The sequence below is a fragment of the Oncorhynchus nerka genome, unplaced genomic scaffold (assembly GCF_034236695.1).
Source record: "Oncorhynchus nerka isolate Pitt River unplaced genomic scaffold, Oner_Uvic_2.0 unplaced_scaffold_1318, whole genome shotgun sequence".
NCBI classification, from domain to species: Eukaryota; Metazoa; Chordata; class Actinopteri; order Salmoniformes; family Salmonidae; genus Oncorhynchus; species Oncorhynchus nerka.
In genome coordinates this window covers 80,645-107,500 of record NW_027040023.1, presented here as the reverse complement: position 1 = coordinate 107,500, position 26,856 = coordinate 80,645, and the positions used below count along the sequence as shown (strand labels likewise).

At 44.0% G+C, this 26,856-nt stretch overlaps 1 pseudogene; it reads right to left on the bottom strand.

The window, feature by feature from the left end:
- LOC135568930 (pleckstrin homology domain-containing family G member 4B-like) overlaps positions 1-26,856 on the bottom strand; it is a 105,584-nt pseudogene that overhangs the window by 24,430 nt on the left and 54,298 nt on the right.

Below are 26,856 nucleotides of genomic sequence, written 5' to 3'. Positions count from 1 at the left end.
TACCTCACTCAGACTCATACTCAGGTCAAGGACCTGACATGCTACACGCTAAACACACACACACGTACTACCTCACTCAGACTCATACTCAGGTCAAGGACGTGACATGCTACACGCTAAACACACACACACGTACTGCCTCACTCAGACTCATACTCTGGTCAAGGACCTGACATTGACAGGCTGCTAGCGACGACTCAACACAATAGCCTCGGTGTATCTGAATAGACTAGGAGGCGCCTGTGATAATGCTGTATCCTTCCTGATGTTACATTGTGTTAATCACTGCGTGTGGAAAATGTTAGGGTTCTGGTTGCCGTGGGAATGTAAGAAATACTCCCAAGATATGTGATTTGAAGTCTTGAATTAGACAAGAACGCTCAATGCAAATATCACAGCACATGGGTCATTATTTAATACTTTACCTGCACAGTAGTCATGTCTCTTTCAGGCTTGATAGTTGTCTCCTTGTCCACAAGTAGCAGGACGGAGTAAAGTGCATTTGGTAATAAAGCCTGGGGGAAAAGCAACACAAATGGACATGTACAGTATTGGGAGGTGGGCGCTACATGCACTAAAACACCACAATATATCATCATTATAAAACCATAACTCTTCATGTGCCTGTTGTGTGCAGGCTGGATGCTGGCGGACCCATCCGCGTGTGTACTGTAGGTGTACATATGTGTGTGTGTGTGTGTGTGTGTGTGTGTGTGTGTGTGCGTGCGTGCGTGCGTGCGTGCGTGCGTGCGTGCGTGCGTGCGTGCGTGTGTGTGTGTGTGAAAACAAGTGGTTTTCAGAACGCACGTGTGAACAAATCACGTGGAAAAAAATGTGTTTGAACTCTTTTCCACAGGATTACTTTTCACCACTTCCAACTACACCCAGGGACCGAGCAGGACTGCTACAATGAATGGGACAAAACCTCCAGCTGGTGACAAGGCAAAGAAAGCAAAAGTCCAGGATAACATAAGTAGAGGCCAGGGTAACATAAGGAGAGGCCAGGGTAACATAATGAGAGGCCAGGGTAACATAAGGAGAGGCCAGGTTAACATAAGGAGAGGCCAGGTTAACATAAGGAGAGGCCAGGGTAACATAAGGAGAGGCCAGGGTAACATAATGAGAGGCCAGGTTAACATAATGAGAGGCCAGGGTAACATAAGGAGAGGCCAGGGTAACATAAGGAGAGGCCAGGGTAACATAAGGAGAGGCCAGGGTAACATAAGGAGAGGCCAGGGTAACATAAGGAGAGGCCAGGGTAACATAAGGAGAGGCCAGGGTAACATAATGAGAGGCCAGGTTAACATAAGGAGAGGCCAGGGTAACATAAGGAGAGGCCAGGGTAACATAAGGAGAGGCCAGGGTAACATAAGGAGAGGCCAGGGTAACATAAGGAGAGGCCAGGGTAACATAATGAGAGACCAGGGTAACATAAGGAGAGGCCAGGGTAACATAAGGAGAGGCCAGGGTAACATAATGAGAGGCCAGGTTAACATAAGGAGAGGCCAGGTTAACATAATGAGAGGCCAGGGTAACATAATGGGGTAACATAAGGAGAGGCCAGGGTAACATAATGAGAGGCCAGGGTAACATAATGAGAGGCCAGGTTAACATAAGGAGAGGCCAGGGTAACATAATGAGAGGCCAGGGTAACATAATGAGAGGCCAGGGTAACATAATGAGAGGCCAGGTTAACATAAGGAGAGGCCAGGATAACATAAGGAGAGGACAGGGTAACATAAGGAGAGGCCAGGGTAACATAAGGAGGCCAGGGTAACATAATGAGAGACCAGGGTAACATAAGGAGAGGCCAGGGTAACACAATGAGAGGCCAGGGTAACATAAGGAGGGCCAGGGTAACATAAGGAGAGGCCAGGTTAACATAATGAGAGGCCAGGGTAACATAAGGAGAGGCCAGGGTAACATAATGAGAGGCCAGGGTAACATAATGAGAGGCCAGGGTAACATAAGGAGAGGCCAGGGTAACATAATGAGAGGCCAGGGTAACATAATGAGAGACCAGGGTAACATAAGGAGAGGACAGGGTAACACAATGAGAGGCCAGGGTAACATAATGAGAGGCCAGGTTAACATAAGGAGAGGCCAGGATAACATAAGGAGAGGACAGGGTAACATAAGGAGAGGCCAGGGTAACATAAGGAGAGGCCAGGGTAACATAATGAGAGACCAGGGTAACATAAGGAGAGGACAGGGTAACACAATGAGAGGCCAGGGTAACATAAGGAGAGGCCAGGGTAACATAAGGAGAGGCCAGGTTAACATAATGAGAGGCCAGGGTAACATAAGGAGAGGCCAGGGTAACATAATGAGAGGCCAGGGTAACATAATGAGAGGCCAGGGTAACATAAGGAGAGGCCAGGGTAACATAATGAGAGGCCAGGGTAACATAATGAGAGACCAGGGTAACATAAGGAGAGGACAGGGTAACACAATGAGAGGCCAGGGTAACATAAGGAGAGGCCAGGTTAACATAATGAGAGGCCAGTGTAACATAAGGAGAGGCCAGGGTAACATAATGGGGTTTTAGTTTTGCCATCAATACCTTGGGGTTTTAGTTTTACCATCAATACCTTGGGGTTTCCAGTTGAAGCTCGCATCCGCTACAAGACCATGGTGCTTGCCTACGGAGCTGTGAGGGGAACGGCACCTCAGTACCTCCAGGCTCTGATCAGGCCCTACACCCAAACAAGGGCACTGCGTTCATCCACCTCTGGCCTGCTCGCCTCCCTACCACTGAGGAAGTACAGTTCCCGCGCAGCCCAGTCAAAACTGTTCGCTGCTCTGGCCCCCCAATGGTGGAACAAACTCCCTCATGACGCCAGGACAGCGGAGTCAATCACCACCTTCCGGAGACACCTGAAACCCCACCTCTTTCAGGAATACCTAGGATAGGATAAAGTAATCCTTCTCACCCCCCTTAAAAGATTTAGATGCACTATTGTAAAGTGGCTGTTCCACTGGATGTCATAAGGTGAACGCACCAATTTGTAAGTCGCTCTGGATAAGAGCGTCTGCTAAATGACTTAAATGTAATGTAATGTAATGTAAATGTTTTAGTTTTGCCATCAATACCTTGGGGTTTTAGTTTTACCATCAATACCTTGGTTGTTTTAGTTTTGCCGTCAATACCTTGGGGTTTTAGTTTTGCCATCAATACCTTGGGGTTTTAGTTTTGCCATCAATACCTTGGGGTTTTAGTTTTGTTTTCAACATCATTATTTTTGTTTGGAATACTAATAATTCTGTTCTCAACTTCAGAAGTTTTGCTTCTAAAGTAACTCTAACTGAAGGACTGCACCACATAATAACACCATAACTCTATGAAAGGTGCTTAAAGCGGCCATCTTTCATTTAATCACCAACAGTGTTCTCACCGCCACAATAAACAGTTGAGGGATGGATCTGGAGAAATGCAACCACTCTCAAATCCATATGCTATGGATGCAAGGACTGACCATCCATGATGTCAAATAGTTGTAACCATGTTTTGAAGCGACACAGTGTTTGTTTACATTGACTTTTTTTACAAACATTGGAGTTTTCTTACATGTAAAACCGCAAATTTGACAAGTGCTTTTTTGGCAAAGGAGTATGTGCATGTCTGTGTGTGTGTTAACAGACAAGTAAGAACAGGTCTTCCCCACTAGCCCTGAAGCCCAGCCTTTCTGCATGTGAAATGTGATGGACCAAGTCACTACACAGAAATCAAAGTGCCTCTCAAGAAATCAACCTTCTCCAGAAATCAACCTTCTCCAGAAATCAACCTTCTCCAGAAATCAACCTTCTCCAGACCAAGAAAGGGACGGAAAAACAATAGTAAAGAAGAAATATGTGCTGTGCCAACTACAGTACTATACTATAACATTACTATAGTACTATACTATAACAGTACTACAGTAGTATACTATAACATTACTATAGTACTATACTATAACATCACTATAGTACTATACTATAACATTACTACAGTACTATACTATACCATTACTATAGTACTATACTATAACATTACTGCAGTACTATACTATACCATTACTATAGTACTATACTATAACATTACTACAGTACTATACTATAACATTGCTATAGTACTATACTATAACATTACTACAGTACTGTACTATACTATAACATTACTACAGTACTATACTATAACATTACTATAGTACTATACTATAACATTACTATAGTACTATACTATAACATTACTATAGTACTATACTATAACATTGCTATAGTACTATACCATAACATTGCTATAGTACTATACTATAACATTACTATAGTACTATACTATACCATTACTACAGTACTATACCATAGCATTACTGCAGTACTATACTATAACATTACTATAATACTATACTATAACATTACTATAGTACTATACTATAACATTACTGCAGTACTATACTATAACATTACTATAGTACTATACTATAACATTACTACAGTACTATACTATAACATTACTATAGTACTATACTATAACATTACTGCAGTACTATACTATAACATTACTATAGTACTATACTATAACATTACTATATTACTATACTATAACATTACTATAGTACTATACTATAGCATTACTATAGTACTATACTATAACATTACTATAGTACTATACTATAACATTACTATAGTACTATACTATAACATTACTACAGTACTATACTATAACATTACTATAGTACTATACTATAACATTACTACAGTACTATACTATAACATTGCTATAGTACTATACTATAACATTACTACAGTACTGTACTATACTATAACATGACTACAGTACTATACTATAACATTACTATAGTACTATACTATAACATTACTATATTACTATACTATAACATTACTATAGTACTATACTATAGCATTACTATAGTACTATACTATAACATCACTATAGTACTATACTATAACATCACTATAGTACTATACTATAACATTACTACAGTACTATACTATACCATTACTATAGTACTATACTATAACATTACTGCAGTACTATACTATACCATTACTATAGTACTATACTATAACATTACTACAGTACTATAACATTGCTATAGTACTATACTATAACATTACTACAGTGCTGTACTATACTATAACATTACTACAGTACTATACTATAACATTACTATAGTACTATACTATAACATTACTATAGTACTATACTATAACATTACTATAGTACTATACTATAACATTGCTATAGTACTATACCATAACATTGCTATAGTACTATACTATAACATTACTATAGTACTATACTATACCATTACTACAGTACTATACCATAGCATTACTGCAGTACTATACTATAACATTACTATACTACTATACTATAACATTACTATAGTACTATACTATAACATTACTGCAGTACTATACTATAACATTACTATAGTACTATACTATAACATTACTATATTACTATACTATAACATTACTATAGTACTATACTATAGCATTACTATAGTACTATACTATAACATTACTATAGTACTATACTATAACATTACTACAGTACTATACTATAACATTACTATAGTACTATATTATAACATTACTACAGTACTATACTATAACATTACTGTAGTACTATACTATAACATTACTATAGTACTATACTATAACATTACTATAGTACTATACTGTAACATTACTACAGTACTATCCTATAACATTACTGCAGTACTATACTATAACATTACTTCAGTACTATACTATAACATTACTACAGTACTATACTATACCAATACTATAGTACTATACTATAACATTACTGCAGTACTATACTATAACATTACTACAGTACTGTACTATACCATTACTATAGTGCTATACTAAAACATTATTGCAGTACTATACTATGACATTACTGCAGTACTATACTATAACATTACTATAGTACTATACTATAACATTACTATAGTGCTATACTGAAACATTACTGCAGTAACATACTATAACATTACTATAGTACTATACTATAACATTACTACAGTACTATACTATAGCATTACTATAGTACTATACTATAACATTACTATAGTGCTATACTAAACATTACTATAGTACTATACTATAACATTACTATAGTACTATACTATAACATCACTATAGTACTATACTATAACATTACTATTGTACAATACTAGAGTCTAGTGACAGTGAAATAACATTCCTTAACACCAGGAAAACATTGTTAAGAATCAGAGGACGTAAAGAAGCCGCCTGAGGATCGTTCATGTGGGACGAGGTTGTGATGACATGTTATTTTCCATTGAAAGCTCATACCTGGAGTTCAGGAAGAGATGATTGAGTCCCAAATAGCATGTTAATCTCTATATTATAGTGTACTACTTTTGACCAGAGCCCTATGGGTCCTATGGTCAAAAGTAGTGCACTACACTGTAGATAGAATAGGGTGCCATTCGGGATGCAGACAATAGTATTGTCATTAGAAAGCTCTCACCTGCAGTCCAGACAGAGACGAGAACAGAGCAGGACTGGGCTGCTGTCTCCTGGTGTCCACTAGCACCGTAAGGCCTTGGTCACGCCTCTCGCTCCTGAAACCAGAAACAAAACCCATCAGGGTGATCAAATGGTTAGTCCTTGCGTCATCTCTCCCCTGTAACTATTCCACAGGTCGTTGCTGTACATCAGAATGTGTTCTCAGTCAAATGACCTGGTAAAATAAGGGTTAAATAATATATATATATATATAATATATATATATATATATATATATATATATATATATATAGCCCCATTATGAGAGTGGTTACGCTATACTATAACATTACTATAGTACTATACGAAACCATTACTACAGTACTATACTATAACAGTACTACAGTACTATAATAGTGGCTTCAGACCCATTTCTTAGCTGTTTACCAAAAAGTGTTGGGGTGCCTACTTTGTTATTGTTTGAATCCCAGATTGCCCCCTTAAAAGGAACACCATCTAGTAACTAAAGCCTGGATGGGGATTCAGCAGATGAAACCTGAGTGCGGCTGGTTGACTGACTGACCTGAGCGTTGAATAGTAGTAACCCAGAAGACAGGTGAGGTCTTTGGCCGTGCAGCTCTCCCCAGCCCACACCCTCCCCCGCGTGCACACCTGCAGCACCGCCCGCCCGCTGAGGTCTCTGTTACCTGGAAGAGAGAGAGGGGGGGAGGGTCAGCGTTCACTCATAGGCAAGTAGACCTTATGGTTGCTTCCCAAATGGTACCCTAATCTCTATATAAAGTAGTGCGCTACATTTTGACCAAAGTCCTATGGGCCCTGTTCAAAAGTAGTGCACTACAAAGGGAACACTGTAGGTTGCTATTTGGGACGTGGAGAAAGTGACCTGTCTGTTGTTAAGTGTTTGTCATCATCCCAGGCCCCACAGCACAGCTCAACATACTGCTTTAGTTCAGGATGGCATCTCCTCTTACACACATCTGATCCAGTCTAAGTCATTTAATAGGCTCCTATTATTCCACATAGAACATTCCCACTCCTACTGAGAACATGCGCCCCAAGTTTTATATGTCACATGGCAGTTAACACTCATACGTCACATGGCAGTAAACACTCATACGTCACATGGCAGTAAACACTCATACGTCACATGGCAGTAAACATTTCATATGTCACATGGCAGTTAACACTCATACGTCACATGGCAGTTAACACTCATACGTCACATGGCAGTTAACACTCATACGTCACATGGCAGTTAACACTTCATATGTCACATGGCAGTAAACACTTCATATGTCACATGGGAGTTAACACTCATACGTCACATGGGAGTAAATACTTCATACAGTATGATGGCCCAAGAGGCCAGTGTGTGTGTGTGTGTGTGTGTGTGTGTGTGTGTGTGTGTGTGTGTGTGTGTGTGTGTGTGTGTGTGTGTGTGTGTCACCTACCAGGTAAGTGTGTGTCACCTACCAGGTAAGATGATGGCCCCAGAGGCCAGTAGTTCTGGGTTGACCTCTGACACCAGGTTGGGGAGGTGACAGTTAGGGGGTGACCCTGGGGCTGGGGCCAGCTGGATGAGGACTTCATTAGAAGGTTTGGGGGGGTGATGGTGTGACTGTGCTCCATCCTGACTGTGCCGCATGGGGTTAGTGCTGGTGCCAACTTCATGGATCGCTAAAGAAAACCAAGACATAAATGGTATCATTTCAGACAGTATGCTGCTGTTAAACATGGTATCATTTCAGACAGTATGCTGTTGTTAAACATGGTATCATTTCAGACAGTATGCCGCTGTTAAACATGGTATCATTTCAGACAGTATGCCGCTGTTAAACATGGTATCATTTCAGACAGTATGCTGCTGTTAAACATGGTATCATTTCAGACAGTATGCTGCTGTTAAACATGGTATCATTTCAGACAGTATGCTGCTGTTAAACATGGTATCATTTCAGACAGTATGCTGCTGTTAAACATGGTATCATTTCAGACAGTATGCTGTTGTTAAACATGGTATCATTTCAGACAGTATGCTGTTGTTAAACATGGTATCATTTCAGACAGTATGCTGTTGTTAAACATGGTATCATTTCAGACAGTATGCCGCTGTTAAACATGGTATCATTTCAGACAGTATGCTGCTGTTAAACATGGTATCATTTCAGACAGTATGCTGCTGTTAAACATGGTATCATTTCAGACAGTATGCTGCTGTTAAACATGGTATCATTTCAGACAGTATGCCGCTGTTAAACATGGTATCATTTCAGACAGTATGCCGCTGTTAAACATGGTATCATTTCAGACAGTATGCTGCTGTTAAACATGGTATCATTTCAGACAGTATGCTGTTGTTAAACATGGCATCATTTCAGCACCTGTGCTGATGTTTGTGTCTATTGTTCAAACTGTGGAATAAAAACCCCTGTCTGAATACCAATTCATTATAATCACTCTATTTACTGTTCAACAAAATGACCACAGAAAGAGGTCATCATTTCACCTCAATGTGTACATCTCTTACATCATAAACCTAAAAACACTATAAACATCATTCAACCTACTTTAATTAGGAATCAACCAGAAAAATATTTAAAAAACACCTACAGGGGTAGATAGATAGAGGGAGGGAGGGAAGGGAATGAGGGAAGGAAGGAAGGGAGGGACCGAGAGAGAGAGAGAGAGCGAGAGGAGAGAGAGAGGGAGAGGGAAAGAGAGAGAGAGAGAGAGAGAGAGAGAGGAGAGAGCGAGAGAGAGAGAGAGAGAGAGAGAGAGGGAGAGAGAGAGGAAGAGAGAGAGGGAGAGAGAGAGAGAGAGAGAGAGCGAGAGAGAGAGAGGGAGAGAGAGGGAGAGAGAGGGAGAGAGGGAGAGAGAGAGGGAGAGAGAGGAAGAGAGGGAGAGAGAGGGAGAGACGGAGAGAGAGGGAGAGGGAGAGCGAGAGGAGAGAGAGGAAGAGAGGGAGAGAGGGAGAGAGAGAAAGCGAAATAGAGAGGGGGGATGTATAATCAGGGACTGCTCTTCCAGACTGAGTCACTGCAGAGACCAGGTGTTCCGTCTGACTCACTGATACCAGGCCTGGGTTCAAATACTAACTGAAATCTTTCAAATACTTTTAGCATTTGCTTTAGTCTGCCTGGAGTGCCAGATGGGCGGGGACTATTCTACTGGTTCCCTTGCACTAGGCAAACTCAGTCAAGCCCAGCTAAAATACGTGCAATTATTTCAAATAGTATTTGAACCCAGGTCTGTCAGCTACTATAAAATAAAACTCTGGATCACAGACAGACTCCCAACGCCCCACTAACAGGAATGTAGCTCCTGACGTTCCCGACTGGTACCAACCACTGTTATAGCTTACACACTTTCTCCCTTTCTCCTATCCCTCTGGCTGGAGCTGGCTACGAGGCTGGCTACGAGGCTGGCTACGAGGCTGGCAGCTCTCACACTCAGCATATACAGCACGGACCTGGGTTCAAATTGTATTTAAAATGTTTTTCATGGTTTCAACTGTGAATAGTCCTCTTCAAGATGGTCGCCGACCACTCAGGCAGAGGAGGCTGCTGAGGGGAGGACGGCTCATAATAATCGCCGGAATGGAGTGAATTGAATGGCATCAAACACAGAATGTGTTCACCCAATTCCAGCCATTACACTCCATTACACTCCATTCCAGCCATTACACTCCATTACACTCCATTCCAGCCATTACACTCCATTCCAGCCATTACACTCCATTACACTCCATTCCAGCCATTACACTCCATTACACTCCATTCCAGCCATTACACTCCATTACACTCCATTCCAGCCATTACACTCCATTACACTCCATTCCAGCCATTACACTCCATTCCAGCCATGACACTCCATTACACTCCATTCCAGCCATTACACTCCATTCCAGCCATTACACTCCATTACACTCCATTCCAGCCATTACACTCCATTACACTCCATTCCAGCCATTACACTCCATTCCAGACATTACACTCCATTCCAGCCATTACACTCCATTCCAGACATTACACTCCATTCCAGACATTACACTCCATTACACTCCATTCCAGACATTACACTCCATTACACTCCATTCCAGACATTACACTCCATTCCAGACATTACACTCCATTACACTCCATTCCAGCCATTACACTCCATTACACTCCATTCCAGACATTACACTCCATTCCAGCCATTACACTCCATTCCAGACATTACACTCCATTACACTCCATTCCAGACATTACACTCCATTACACTCCATTCCAGCCATTACACTCCATTACACTCCATTCCAGCCATTACACTCCATTCCAGCCATTACACTCCATTACACTCCATTCCAGCCATTACACTCCATTACACTCCATTCCAGCCATTACACTCCATTCCAGCCATTACACTCCATTACACTCCATTCCAGCCATTACACTCCATTCCAGCCATTACACTCCATTCCAGCCATTACACTCCATTACACTCCATTCCAGCCATTACACTCCATTACACTCCATTCCAGCCATTACACTCCATTCCAGCCATTACACTCCATTCCAGCCATTACACTCCATTACACTCCATTCCAGCCATTACACTCCATTCCAGCCATTACACTCCATTACACTCCATTCCAGCCATTACACTCCATTACACTCCATTCCAGCCATTACACTCCATTACACTCCATTCCAGCCATTACACTCCATTCCAGCCATGACACTCCATTACACTCCATTCCAGCCATTACACTCCATTCCAGCCATTACACTCCATTACACTCCATTCCAGCCATTACACTCCATTACACTCCATTCCAGCCATTACACTCCATTCCAGACATTACACTCCATTCCAGCCATTACACTCCATTCCAGACATTACACTCCATTCCAGACATTACACTCCATTACACTCCATTCCAGACATTACACTCCATTACACTCCATTCCAGACATTACACTCCATTCCAGACATTACACTCCATTACACTCCATTCCAGCCATTACACTCCATTACACTCCATTCCAGACATTACACTCCATTCCAGCCATTACACTCCATTCCAGACATTACACTCCATTACACTCCATTCCAGACATTACACTCCATTACACTCCATTCCAGCCATTACACTCCATTACACTCCATTCCAGCCATTACACTCCATTCCAGCCATTACACTCCATTACACTCCATTCCAGCCATTACACTCCATTACACTCCATTCCAGCCATTACACTCCATTCCAGCCATTACACTCCATTACACTCCATTCCAGCCATTACACTCCATTCCAGCCATTACACTCCATTCCAGCCATTACACTCCATTACACTCCATTCCAGCCATTACACTCCATTACACTCCATTCCAGCCATTACACTCCATTCCAGCCATTACACTCCATTCCAGCCATTACACTCCATTACACTCCATTCCAGCCATTACACTCCATTCCAGCCATTACACTCCATTACACTCCATTCCAGCCATTACACTCCATTACACTCCATTCCAGACATTACACTCCATTCCAGACATTACACTCCATTCCAGCCATTACACTCCATTCCAGCCATTACACTCCATTACACTCCATTCCAGACATTACACTCCATTCCAGCCATTACACTCCATTACACTCCATTCCAAACATTATTATGAGCCGTCCTCCCCTCAGCAGCCTTCACAGGGTCATCTAATACCTGGTAGAAAGTAAAGCAACAAAGGATATGGCCACGCCCGGCATAAAAACCTGACCATAAAAGCCATTGTTCATACGTCTTCAAAGTTGTCAATGTGTGAAGACAGAGAATGTATAGATGGGGTGTCTCTGAACCATGTATGAGACTCGGAGTAGTGTGTTTACAACCATCTCTAACTGGCCCCCTTGTGTTGTCCTAGCCCATCCCCTCCGAGCCTAGTCCCTCCCCTCCGAGCCAAGCCCCTCCCCTCCGAGCCTATCTCCTCTCAGCCTCTCCCTTCCCAGCATAGCCCTCCCCTCCCAGTCCCTCCAAGCATCTCCCTGCCCCTCCCCTCTGAGCCTAGCCCCTCCCCTCTGAGCTGAGCCCTTCCCCTCTGGGCCTATCTCCTCCCAGCCTCTCTCCTCCCCTCCCAGCCTGTTCCTCCTCCCATCATAGCCCCTCCCAGCTTAGCCTCTCCCTTCCCAGCCTAGCCCCCTTTTGTCCTCAGGCACTAAATGTAGTACTTCCTGTGTGACTGGCTGTGGCTGTGCGGCCAGTAATTCTGTTTGCAGCAAACTTCCTACATTGCTTTGTTTTGTCAGGAAGTTATAAATGTAGAGCAAAGCCTCTCCTGCATTGTACCCAGTGTAATCCTGGGTTGTATATGGCGTTTCACAGCCTTCTACGCCATCAATGCAGCCAGGACCTGGCCACACATATCTGTCTGTTGGAGAACAAAACGGTCTGGACTAGCAAATATAGGATGCATCCCAAATGGTGCCCTATTCCCTACATATACACTGAGGGCACAAAGCATTGAAATCACATGGGGGACATGAATGACTGTACGCTTGTATTGACTGTATGTTTGTTTATTCCATGTGTAACTCTTGTGTTGTTGTTTTTGTCGCACTGCTTTGCTTTATCTTGGCCAGGTTGCAGTTGTAAATGAGAACTTGTTCTCAACTAGCCTACCTGGTTAAATAAAGGTGTTCTCAACTAGCCTACCTGGTTAAATAAAGGTGTTCTCAACTAGCCTACCTGGTTAAATAAAGGTGTTCTCAACTAGCCTACCTGGTTAAATAAAGGTGTTCTCAACTAGCCTACCTGGTTAAATAAAGGTGTTCTCAACTAGCCTACCTGGTTAAATAAAGGTGTTCTCAACTAGCCTACCTGGTTAAATAAAGGTGTTCTCAACTAGCCTACCTGGTTAAATAAAGGTGTTCTCAACTAGCCTACCTGGTTAAATAAAGGTGTTCTCAACTAGCCTACCTGGTTAAATAAAGGTGTTCTCAACTAGCCTACCTGGTTAAATAAAGGTGTTCTCAACTAGCCTACCTGGTTAAATAAAGGTGTTCTCAACTAGCCTACCTGGTTAAATAAAGGTGTTCTCAACTAGTCTACCTGGTTAAATAAAGGTGTTCTCAACTAGCCTACCTGGTTAAATAAAGGTGTTCTCAACTAGCCTACCTGGTTAAATAAAGGTGTTCTCAACTAGTCTACCTGGTTAAATAAAGGTGTTCTCAACTAGCCTACCTGGTTAAATAAAGGTGTTCTCAACTAGCCTACCTGGTTAAATAAAGGTGTTCTCAACTAGCCTACCTGGTTAAATAAAGGTGTTCTCAACTAGCCTACCTGGTTAAATAAAGGTGTTCTCAACTAGCCTACCTGGTTAAATAAAGGTGTTCTCAACTAGCCTACCTGGTTAAATAAAGGTGTTCTCAACTAGCCTACCTGGTTAAATAAAGGTGTTCTCAACTAGCCTACCTGGTTAAATAAAGGTGTTCTCAACTAGCCTACCTGGTTAAATAAAGGTGTTCTCAACTAGCCTACCTGGTTAAATAAAGGTGTTCTCAACTAGCCTACCTGGTTAAATAAAGGTGTTCTCAACTAGCCTACCTGGTTAAATAAAGGTGTTCTCAACTAGCCTACCTGGTTAAATAAAGGTGTTCTCAACTAGCCTACCTGGTTAAATAAAGGTGTTCTCAACTAGTCTACCTGGTTAAATAAAGGTGTTCTCAACTAGCCTACCTGGTTAAATAAAGGTGTTCTCAACTAGTTAAATAAAGGTGTTCTACCTGGTTAAATAAAGGTGTTCTCAACTAGCCTACCTGGTTAAATAAAGGTGTTCTCAACTAGCCTACCTGGTTAAATAAAGGTGTTCTCAACTAGCCTACCTGGTTAAATAAAGGTGTTCTCAACTAGCCTACCTGGTTAAATAAAGGTGTTCTCAACTAGCCTACCTGGTTAAATAAAGGTGTTCTCAACTAGCCTACCTGGTTAAATAAAGGTGTTCTCAACTAGCCTACCTGGTTAAATAAAGGTGTTCTCAACTAGCCTACCTGGTTAAATAAAGGTGTTCTCAACTAGCCTACCTGGTTAAATAAAGGTGTTCTCAACTAGCCTACCTGGTTAAATAAAGGTGTTCTCAACTAGCCTACCTGGTTAAATAAAGGTGTTCTCAACTAGCCTACCTGGTTAAATAAAGGTGTTCTCAACTAGCCTACCTGGTTAAATAAAGGTGTTCTCAACTAGCCTACCTGGTTAAATAAAGGTGTTCTCAACTAGCCTACCTGGTTAAATAAAGGTGTTCTCAACTAGCCTACCTGGTTAAATAAAGGTGAAATAATACATCTATAAATAAAAAAATGAAGCAATGGTCACCACAGCCATTACCATCTCACATGGTGGATGGGGGTAATTCCATCCCTTCTCAAAGTGAGGGAGGGTTTTGTTTTCAGAATAAAGTCCTGAAAAAAGTCAGTTGGTTCACTGGTTCTCATGTTACTCAGGTGAATGGACCTTACATGAGGACAGGTTAAGGGGTTTTCCCCTGCATTCAGGCCCCGTGGAGGAGGGGGGCACAATGAATGCTATTGTACAGGAGGCAACTCATATGTCTGGGATCAGAGTCGAGCACAGCCCAGTCCCACATTCACTGGAAGGTCATCTCACTGTGTGTGTGAACCTAGCGCCACTGTGTGTGTGAGAACCTAGCGCCACTGTGTGTGTGAACCTAGCGCCACTGTGTGTGTGTGTGAACCTAGCGCCACTGTGTGTGTGAACCTAGCGCCACTGTGTGTGTGAACCTAGCGCCACTGTGTGTGTGAACCTAGCGCCACTGTGTGTGTGTGTGAACCTAGCGCCACTGTGTGTGTGAACCTAGCGCCACTGTGTGTGTGTGTGAACCTAGCGCCACTGTGTGTGTGAACCTAGCGCCACTGTGTGTGTGAACCTAGCGCCACTGTGTGTGTGAACCGAACGCCACTGTGTGTGTGAACCTAGCGCCACTGTGTGTGTGTGTGAACCTAGCGCCACTGTGTGTGTGTGTGAACCTAGCGCCACTGTGTGTGTGAACCTAGCGCCACTGTGTGTATGTGAACCTAGCGCCACTGTGTGTGTGAACCTAGCGCCACTGTGTGTGTGAACCTAGCGCCACTGTGTGTGTGAACCGAACGCCACTGTGTGTGTGAACCTAGTGCCACTGTGTGTATGAACCGAACGCCACTGTGTGTGTGTGTGTGTGTGTGTGTGTGTGTGTGTGTGTGTGTGTGTGTGTGTGTGTGTGTGTGTGTGTGTGTGTGTGTGTGTGTGAACCTAGCGTCACTGTGTGTGTGTGTGTGTGTTTCCCTCCTATGTCTGGTTGGTTACAGGATCCTCTGAGGTTTCCTGTCCACCAAGGTCTCAATGGGCTCCAGGTTTTCAATGGTGCTATGTTTTCAGTGGCTCTAGATTTTCAACGGCGCTAGGTTTTCAGTGGCTCTAGGTTTTCAACGGCGCTAGGTTTTCAGTGGCTCTAGGTTTTCAACGGCGCTAGGTTTTCAGTGGTGCTAGGTTTTCAGTGGTGCTAGGTTTTCAGTAGCTCTAGGTTTTCAGTGGTGCTATGTTTTCAGTGCAGCTGGGTTTTCAGTGGAGCTAGGTTTTCAGTGGCTCTATGTTTTCAGTGTGTAAAAATGGGCTTCAGCTTGGTACTGTTGTATTGCTCTGCCATAAGGTCCTGGCAGGCAGAAATCCATCATTGTTGAGGGAGATACTGACATTGTGGGGTAGTTGTACTAAATACAGTTATGGGTTCTGGAATGATATGTTTCATTGGGCCGTATTTATAATCTATAGGACCAAGATATTTTCCTTTTCAGGGCACATGGTCATGGTCTTATCTTTTACCAATCAGGGAAAACCTACCATCCCTGGGCGGAACTGCTGAGTCTGTGTTATTTCACGGGGTTAAATCAACTGAACTGCTGAGTCTGTCATTTCACAGGGTTTAAGGAACTCTTCAGGATTTTGGCAATGAAGAAGTTAGAGGTAGTTGCGTTAACTAGTGTTAGCAGATACACATAGACTTCCAGCCATTGCGCTAATGCTAGTTATCATTGGCTCACAAAACAACCTCAAACTTCATTCGAACTGAACATAGAAAATTACAAATGGTATCCACCAGTTCATCTGCCTCTGGGGAAGTAGATAAAGGAGTTGATCTGCCTCTGGGGAAGTAGATAAAGGAGTTGATCTGACGACTCTGGGGAAGTAGATAAAGGAGTTGATCTGCCTCTGGGGAAGTAGATAAAGGAGTTAATCTGCCTCTGGGGAAGTAGATAAAGGAGTTAATCTGCCTCTGGGGAAGTAGATAAAGGAGTTGATCTGACTCTGGGGAAGTAGATAAAGGAGTTAATCTGCCTCTGGGGAAGTAGATAAAGGAGTTAATCTGCCTCTGGGGAAGTAGATAAAGGAGTTAATCTGCCTCTGGGGAAGTAGATAAAGGAGTTGATCTGCCTCTGGGGAAGTAGATAAAGGAGTTGATCTGCCTCTGGGGAAGTAGATAAAGGAGTTGATCTGACTCTGGGGACGTAGATAAAGGAGTTGATCTGCCTCTGGGGAAGTAGATAAAGGAGTTGATCTGACTTTGGGGAAGTAGATAAAGGAGTTGATCTGCCTCTGGGGAAGTAGATAAAGGAGTTGATCTGCCTCTGGGGAAGTAGATAAAGGAGTTGATCTGCCTCTGGGGAAGTAGATAAAGGAGTTGATCTGCCTCTGGGGAAGTAGATAAAGGAGTTGATCTGACTCTGGGGAAGTAGATAAAGGAGTTGATCTGCCTCTGGGGAAGTAGATAAAGGAGTTGATCTGCCTCTGGGGACGTAGATAAAGGAGTTAATCTGCCTCTGGGGAAGTAGATAAAGGAGTTGATCTGCCTCTGGGGAAGTAGATAAAGGAGTTGATCTGCCTCTGGGGAAGTAGATAAAGGAGTTGATCTGCCTCTGGGGAAGTAGATAAAGGAGTTGATCTGCCTCTGGGGAAGTAGATAAAGGAGTTGATCTGCCTCTGGGGAAGTAGATAAAGGAGTTGATCTGCCTCTGGGGAAGTAGATAAAGGAGTTGATCTGACTCTGGGGAAGTAGATAAAGGAGTTGATCTGACTCTGGGGACGTAGATAAAGGAGTTGATCTGCCTCTGGGGAAGTAGATAAAGGAGTTGATCTGCCTCTGGGGAAGTAGATAAAGGAGTTGATCTGCCTCTGGGGACGTAGATAAAGGAGTTGATCTGCCTCTGGGGAAGTAGATAAAGGAGTTGATCTGCCTCTGGGGACGTAGATAAAGGAGTTGATCTGCCTCTGGGGAAGTAGATAAAGGAGTTGATCTGACTCTGGGGAAGTAGATAAAGGAGTTGATCTGCCTCTGGGGAAGTAGATAAAGGAGTTGATCTGACTCTGGGGAAGTAGATAAAGGAGTTGATCTGCCTCTGGGGAAGTAGATAAAGGGCCTCGTTGCCAACATCCCAAAGTATCCCTTTAAATCAACTCACACACTTTCCACATTTCAATACCTGGAAGAGGCAGTGCTACATAAAACACTTTCACAAACCAACTCTTCTGCGCTGCCCTGCACAGAACAACAGAACAGTGTGTGTGTGTGTGTGTGTGTGTGTCCAACACCACGTCTGAGCTGTTCCAGGGATGGGCCATACCTGTCTAATAACATATGAAAGCGCATCTACTCACACACACAACCCCCTCCCCCACCACTACCCAAAATCAGCACATGAGAACTACAAGCTGTCTCCTCATATCAACAGTGAGTCCAAACAAACACAGGCCTGTATAACCCTCATGTCAGATCCCTATTACTGCAGGTCATAATTACTCACTGAAACCACAACATTAAACCTGTCTGGAAACAAACCGTGTTTTCAAGCCCGGAGGCCACACCATTTGATACAGTGAGAGAGAAGCCAGTGTTATGATTCAATCTCTATTGGACCCAATGCCAGGGAAAGTGTTTGTCCAAACTGAAGACAACGCTTGAGTTGAGGAATCTAATCACCAACGCAGTGTCACAAATCTTAGCTGTCTGGTTTAGACTTTTACTGCCTTTTTTGATGTTACATTCTAAAACCAACATGCAAACTGGTAGAAATGATGTGTTTTCAAAGGAAAAACTGGTTGAAAATATGTCTTTTCAAAGGCAAATATGGTTTATATGATAATTTAATTTCAACCAGTTTTGCCCACTGACTGGACCTTTGACAAAGGTGTAGCTCCAACAAACTGAGCTATCAGTACACCTGACCTCACTCCTATTTCAATCAATACATATACATAGCCCAAGCAGAAGTCAAACCCATAACCTTGGTCTATGCAACATCTTAGTGCAAGCAGGCGTCACTACAGTCCCTGGTTTGAATCCAGACTGTATCACATCCAGCCGTGAGTCCCATAGGGCGGCGCACAACTGTCCCAGCGTCGTCCAGGTTTGGCCGGGGTAGGCCACCATTGTAAATAAGAATTTGTTCTTAACTGACTTACCTAGTTAAATAAAGGTAAAATAAAATGTGGATCACTACATACCAGACTCCAGGAGTCAAACCCATAACCTTGGTCTATGCAGCCCATGTGGGATCACTACATACCAGACTCCAGGAGTCAAACCCATAACCTTGGTCTATGCAGCCCATGTGGATCTCTACATACCAGACTCCAGGAGTCAAACCCATAACCTTGGTCTATGCAGCCCATGTGGGATCACTACATACCAGACTCCAGGAGTCAAACCCATAACCTTGGTCTATGCAGCCCATGTGGATCACTACATACCAGACTCCAGGAGTCAAACCCATAACCTTGGTCTATGCAGCCCATGTGGATCACTACATACCAGACTCCAGGAGTCAAACCCATAACCTTGGTCTATGCAGCCCATGTGGGATCACTACATACCAGACTCCAGGAGTCAAACCCATAACCTTGGTCTATGCAGCCCATGTGGGATCACTACATACCAGACTCCAGGAGTCAAACCCATAACCTTGGTCTATGTAGCCCATGTGGATCACTACATACCAGACTCCAGGAGTCAAACCCATAACCTTGGTCTATGTAGCCCATGTGGATCACTACATACCAGACTCCAGGAGTCAAACCCATAACCTTGGTCTATGCAGCCCATGTGGATCACTACATACCAGACTCCAGGAGTCAAACCCATAACCTTGGTCTATGTAGCCCATGTGGATCACTACATACCAGACTCCAGGAGTCAAACCCATAACCTTGGTCTATGCAGCCCATGTGGATCACTACATACCAGACTCCAGGAGTCAAACCCATAACCTTGGTCTATGTAGCCCATGTGGATCACTACATACCAGACTCCAGGAGTCAAACCCATAACCTTGGTCTATGCAGCCCATGTGGATCACTACATACCAGACTCCAGGAGTCAAACCCATAACCTTGGTCTATGCAGCCCATGTGGATCACTACATACCAGACTCCAGGAGTCAAACCCATAACCTTGGTCTATGCAGCCCATGTGGATCACTACATACCAGACTCCAGGAGTCAAACCCATAACCTTGGTCTATGTAGCCCATGTGGATCACTACATACCAGACTCCAGGAGTCAAACCCATAACCTTGGTCTATACAGCCCGAGTGGGATCATTATATACCTGACTCCTGCAGTGTTTAAAACAATACCCTTGACAAAGACTCTATAATAATAATATTCAGGCCATGCGGACCTATGAGACTTTTTGGTGCCATGTGGGACAAACCCTACATGTTATTCTAATCAGTCACATGTTATACTAATCACTCACATGTTATTCTAATCAGTCACATGTTATACTAATCAGTCACATGTTATTCTAATCAGTCACATGTTATACTAATCAGTCACATGTTATTCTAATCAGTCACATGTTATACTAATCAGTCACATGTTATACTAATCAGTCACATGTTATTCTAATCAGTCACATGTTATACTAATCAGTCACATGTTATACTAATCAGTCACATGTTATTCTAATCAGTCACATGTTATACTAATCAGTCACATGTTATACTATTATCTAATCAGTCACATGTTATACTAATCAGTCACATGTTATACTAATCAGTTACATGCTATTCTAATCAGTCACATGTTATACTAATCAGTCACATGTTATACTAATCAGTCACATGTTATACTAATCAGTTACATGCTATTCTAATCAGTCACATGTTATACTAATCAGTCACATGTTATACTAATCAGTCACATGTTATACTAATCAGTCACATGTTATTCTAATCAGTCACATGTTATTCTAATCAGTCACATGTTATACTAATCAGTTACATGTTATTCTAATCAGTCACATGTTATTCTAATCAGTCACATGTTATACTATGATCTAATCAGTCACATGTTATACTAATCAGTCACATGTTATTCTAATCAGTCACATGTTATTCTAATCAGTCACATGTTATTCTAATCAGTCACATGTTATACTAATCAGTCACATTTTATACTAATCAGTCACATGTTATTCTAATCAGTCACATGTTATACTAATCAGTCACATTTTATACTAATCAGTCACATGTTATTCTAATCAGTCACATGTTATACTAATCAGTCACATGTTATTCTAATCAGTCACATGTTATACTAATCAGTCACATTTTATACTAATCAGTCACATGTTATTCTAATCAGTCACATGTTATTCTAATCAGTCACATTTTATACTAATATGTCACATGTTATTCTAATCAGTCACCTGTTATTCTAATCAGTCACCTGTTATTCTAATCAGTCACATGTTATACTAATCAGTCACATGTTATTCTAATCAGTCACCTGTTATTCTAATCAGTCACCTGTTATTCTAATCAGTCACATGTTATACTAATCAGTCACCTGTTATTCTAATCAGTCACCTGTTATTCTAATCAGTCACATGTTATACTAATCAGTCACCTGTTATTCTAATCAGTCACCTGTTATTCTAATCAGTCACATGTTATTCTAATCAGTCACATGTTATACTATGATCTAATCAGTCACATGTTATACTAATCAGTTACATGCTATTCTAATCAGTCACATGTTATTCTAATCAGTCACATGTTACACTAATCAGGTTTTTCTACCTGTCTCCTCTCTAACACTGCTCCTCCTGTCTGAGCTGGAGAAGGCAGCCTCCAGGTCCAGCCGTCCGAAGCGCAGGGCATATCCGTTCATCAGCTTCTTTGGTGAGAAGACTCCACTGCTGGCCGAGCCCCCGGAGGAGGAGCGCGCCCGGTGCCCTTTGACCTGGGCTGCCTTGTTAGTCCTCTCCAGAGACTTGGAGCGCCTCTCAGCCCGGGTCTCCAGGGCCCCAGCGTTCCTCAGACCCCTCTGGAGGTACAGGAGAGGCATGCTGGGAGAGAGTCGGGGGGAGTCGGGGTCTCCACCCAGCCATGCCCTAGTCCCCCCTAGCCTGAGCCCACGGAGCCCCTGCTCTCTCTGGGTGGTGGGGGTGGAGGGGCTGGTACCAGGGGTCGAAGTTGGAGATGAGGCATCTTCTCTGGGGCTGAGACCTGGGCATGCAGGACTGTGCTCTGGTCCTTCCTCCAGGATGGACTCAGAGCTAGAGCCCAGGTTCATGGGGTTCTGCAGGGCCTCCATGTAGGACTTACGGAACAGTCTCCGGGTCTCGAAGGACACAGAGTCCCTGGCGTGGCGGGGCCGGCGAGGGTTGGGGTTACTGAGGTCGGTGCTGAATGACAGGGTCCTGGTCCTCTCTCTGGTCCCACCCTGGCCCTCCTCCCTCCCACTGGCCTCCCCCGGACCACCACCACCCTCTCCAGCCAGCCTGTCTGTCTGTGGGCTGCAGGAGTGAGAGTCAGGAGCTGCTCTCAGGCTGTGGTTCTGGTTGTGGTTCTCCATCCGGTGAAGTCCGGGTTGGGATCCTGTTGGGACCTGCAACTAGTGCTGCTGGGGTCCATTACATGTACCCGCCTGCTCAGGATAGCAGGCTCTGAGAAGGTAGAGTCTGCCCCCTGGGAGTGTAGTGATTCGTGGGAACTGCGGTGGGAGTCCAGGGTCCCGTGGATCCACTGGTACTGCAGGCGCTGAGCTGGCCACGGAAGCCCGTGCTGTCGCCCGCGTCTGCATGATGGTGTCTGCCGTGCTGCTGACGAACAGAGGATTCACCACGTTCTTCCACGGCGTCCGGAACACGACGGTGCCGGTGGTGAGCAACCAGTTCTGCAGCGGATGGAGGTTGCGCTCGCGCGTCACATTCTGCAGGAAGTCAGCGGTGAAGACGCTGCCGTACATGCTCTCCGGGATGGGGATCTCTGCGATGGCCTGGCCACTGGCCGACAGACATTTTATGACCAGCTTGGCAGCCTTGCGGCCCAGAGGAACCACCTGTAGGTAGAAGTCTCCTGCTTCAGACGGACCTTATGGAGCGGGGCGAGCTGTAAGACCACCTTCTCGTTGATGCAGAAGGGCCAACCCTCATGATAGAACAGCCGGCCGTGGAAACGCACCTGTAGAGGAAGACAATACTTTATTAACCCATACCAGACTGAAATGTGTCTTCTGCTGTATCCAACTCCTCTGATATACACGTATATACACTTTACAGATGTAAGCTCTTAATTTGTCACAGCAAAAGAATCCTGAAGCAACAGGATTTGAACGTTTAGCCCATAATGTTGATTGATCGGTGGTTAGGCTATTAGCTGGCCAAAAGTAGGTTACATTTAAATTGCAATACTGTTAATATAATCATGTGTTAGTGTGGGTTTTTCAGCAAATTTAGGTAAATCAGGAAAATTATCAGCAACAAAAGAGTGATCAAATGATGACCCTACATCTGTAGATTATCTGGAGCAGGGTGAAACCACAGGGCTGCACCAGGTATAGAGAGATGGACAACAGATTAGAGAGACTGGAGCAGGGTGAAACCACAGGGCTGCACCGGGTATAGAGAGATGGACAACAGATTAGAGAGACTGGAGCAGTGTGAAACCACAGTGCTGCACCAGGTATAGAGAGATGGACAACAGATTAGAGAGACTGGAGCAGTGTGAAACCACAGGGGTGCACCGGGTATAGAGAGATGGACAACAGATTAGAGAGACTGGAGCAGGGTGAAACCACAGGGGTGCACCGGGTATAGAGAGATGGACAACAGATTAGAGAGACTGGAGCAGGGTGAAACCACAGGGGTGCACCAGGTATAGAGAGATGGACAACAGATTAGAGAGACTGGAGCAGGGTGAAACCACAGTGCTGCACAGATTAGAGACTGGGTATAGAGAGATGGACAACAGATTAGAGAGACTGGAGCAGTGTGAAACCACAGGGGTGCACCAGGTATAGAGAGATGGACAACAGATTAGAGAGACTGGAGCAGTGTGAAACCACAGGGCTGCACCAGGTATAGAGAGATGGACAACAGATTAGAGAGACTGGAGCAGGGTGAAACCACAGTGCTGCACCGGGTATAGAGAGATGGACAACAGATTAGAGAGACTGGAGCAGTGTGAAACCACAGGGGTGCACCAGGTATAGAGAGATGGACAACAGATTAGAGAGACTGGAGCAGGGTGAAACCACAGGGCTGCACCAGGTATAGAGAGATGGACAACAGATTAGAGAGACTGGAGCAGTGTGAAACCACAGGGCTGCACCAGGTATAGAGAGATGGACAACAGATTAGAGAGACTGGAGCAGTGTGAAACCACAGTGCTGCACCAGGTATAGAGAGATGGACAACAGATTAGAGAGACTGGAGCAGGGTGAAACCACAGGGGTGCACCGGGTATAGAGAGATGGACAACAGATTAGAGAGACTGGAGCAGGGTGAAACCACAGGGGTGCACCGGGTATAGAGAGATGGACAACAGATTAGAGAGACTGGAGCAGGGTGAAACCACAGGGCTGCACCAGGTATAGATGCAGCCCAAGATCTCAGCAATCCCTGCCTCAATCAAATGACCAATCCTCATCACTGTCAAACACTCTCTAAAACACTTCTGCGAGCAGGCCTTTCTAATCGACCTGGCCGGGGTATCCTGGAATGACATTGACCTCATCCCGTCAGTAGAGGATGCCTGGTAATTCTTTAAAAGCGCCTTCCTCACCATCTTAAATAAGCATGCTCCATTCAAAAAATGTAGAACTAGGAATAGATATAGTCATTGGTTCACTCCAGACCTGTCTTCCCTTGACCAGCACAAAAACATTCTGTGGCGTTCTGCATTAGCATCGAATAGCCCCCGTGATATGCAACTTTTCAGGGAAGTTAGGAACAAATATACACAGGCAGTTAGGAAAGCTGAGGCTAGCTTTTTCAAACAGAAATTTGCATCCTGTAGCACAAACTCCCAAAAGTTCTGGGACACTGTAAAGTCCATGGAGAATAAGAGAACCTCCTCCCAGCTGCCCACTGCTCTGAGGCTAGGACACCCTATCACCACCGATAAATCCACTATAATTGAGGATTTCAATAAGCATTTCTCTACGGCTGGCCATACTTTCCACCTGGCTACCCCTACCCCGGTCAACTGCCTGGCACCCTCCAAAGCAACCCGCCCAAGCCCCCACCATTTCTCCTTCACCCAAATCCAGATAGCTGATGTTCTGAAAGAGCTGCAAAATCTGGACCCCTACAAATCAGCTGGGCTAGACAATCTGGACCCTCTCTTTCTAAAATTATCTGCCGAAATTGTTGCAACCCCTATTACTAGCCTGTTCAACCTCTCTTTCGTATTGTCTGAGATTCCCAAAGATTGGAAAGCTGCCACGGTCATCTCCCTCTTCAAAGGGGGTGACACTCTAGGCCCAAACTGCTACAGACCCTGCCTTTCTAAGGTCTTCGAAAGCCAAGTCAACAAACAGATTACCAACCATTTCAAATCCCACCGTACCTTCTCCGCTATGCAATCTGGTTTCAGAGCTGGTCATGGGTGCACCTCAGCCACGCTCAAGGTCCTAAACGATATCATAACCGCCATCGATAAGAGACATTACTGTGCAGCCGTATTCATCGACCTGGTCAAGGCTTTCGACTCTTGTCAATCACCACATTCTTATTGGCAGACTCGACAGCCTTGGTTTCTCAAATGATTGCCTCGCCTGGTTTACCAACTACTTCTCTGATAGAGTTCAGTGTGTTTTGGAGGGCCTGTTGTCCGGACCTCTGGCAGTCTCTATGGGGGTGCCACAGGGTTCAATTCTCGGGCCGACTCTCTTTTCTGTACACATCAATGATGTTCGTCTTGCTGCTGGTGATTCTCTGATCCACCTCTACGCAGACGACACCATTCTGTATACTTCTGGCCCCTCTTTGGACACTGTGCTAACTAACCTCCAGACGAGCTTCAATGCCATACAACTCTCCTTCCGTCGCCTCCAACTGCTCTTAAATGCAAGTATAACTAAATGCATGCTTTTCAATCGATCACTGCCCTCACCTGCCCGCCCGTCCAGCATCACTACTCTGGACGGCTCTGACTTAGAATACGTGGACAACTACAAATACCTAGGTGTCTGGTTAGACTGTAAACTCTCCTTCCAGACTCACATTAAGCATCTCCAATCCAAAATTAAATCTAGAATTGGCTTCCTATATCGCAACAAAGCCTCCTTCACTCATGCTGCCAAACAGACCCTCGTAAAACTGACCATCCTACCGATCCTCGACTTCGGCGATGTCATCTATAAAATAGCCTCCAACACTCTACTCAACAAATTGGATGCAGTCTATCACAGTGCCATCCGTTTGTCACCAAAGCCCCATACACTACCTACCGCTGCGACCTGTATGCTCTCATTGGTTGGCCCTCGCTTCATACTCGTCGCCAAACCCACTGGCTACAGGTTATCTACAAGTCTCTGCTAGGTAAAGCACCGCCTTATCTCAGTTCACTGGTGACCATAGCAGCACCCACTCGTAGCAAGCGCTCAAGCAGGTGTATCTCACTGTTCACCCCCAAAGCCAATTCCTCCTTTGGTCGCCTTTCCTTCCAGTTCTCTGCTGCCAATGACTGGAACGAACTGCAAAAATCACTGAAGCTGGAGACTCACATCTCCCACACTAGCTTTAAGAACCAGCTGTCAGAGCAGCTCACAGATCACTGCACCTGTACATAGCCCATCTGTAAACAGCAAATATATCGTCCTCATCCCCATACTGTATTTATTTATTTATTTATCTTGCTTCTTTGCACCTCAGTATCTCTACTTGCACATTCATCTTCTGCACATCTACCATTCCAGTGCTTAATTGCTATATTGTAATTACTTCGCCACCATGGCCTATTTATTGCCTTAACTCCCTTATCTTACCTCATTTGCACTCACTGTATATAGACTTTTTGTTTTCTTTTT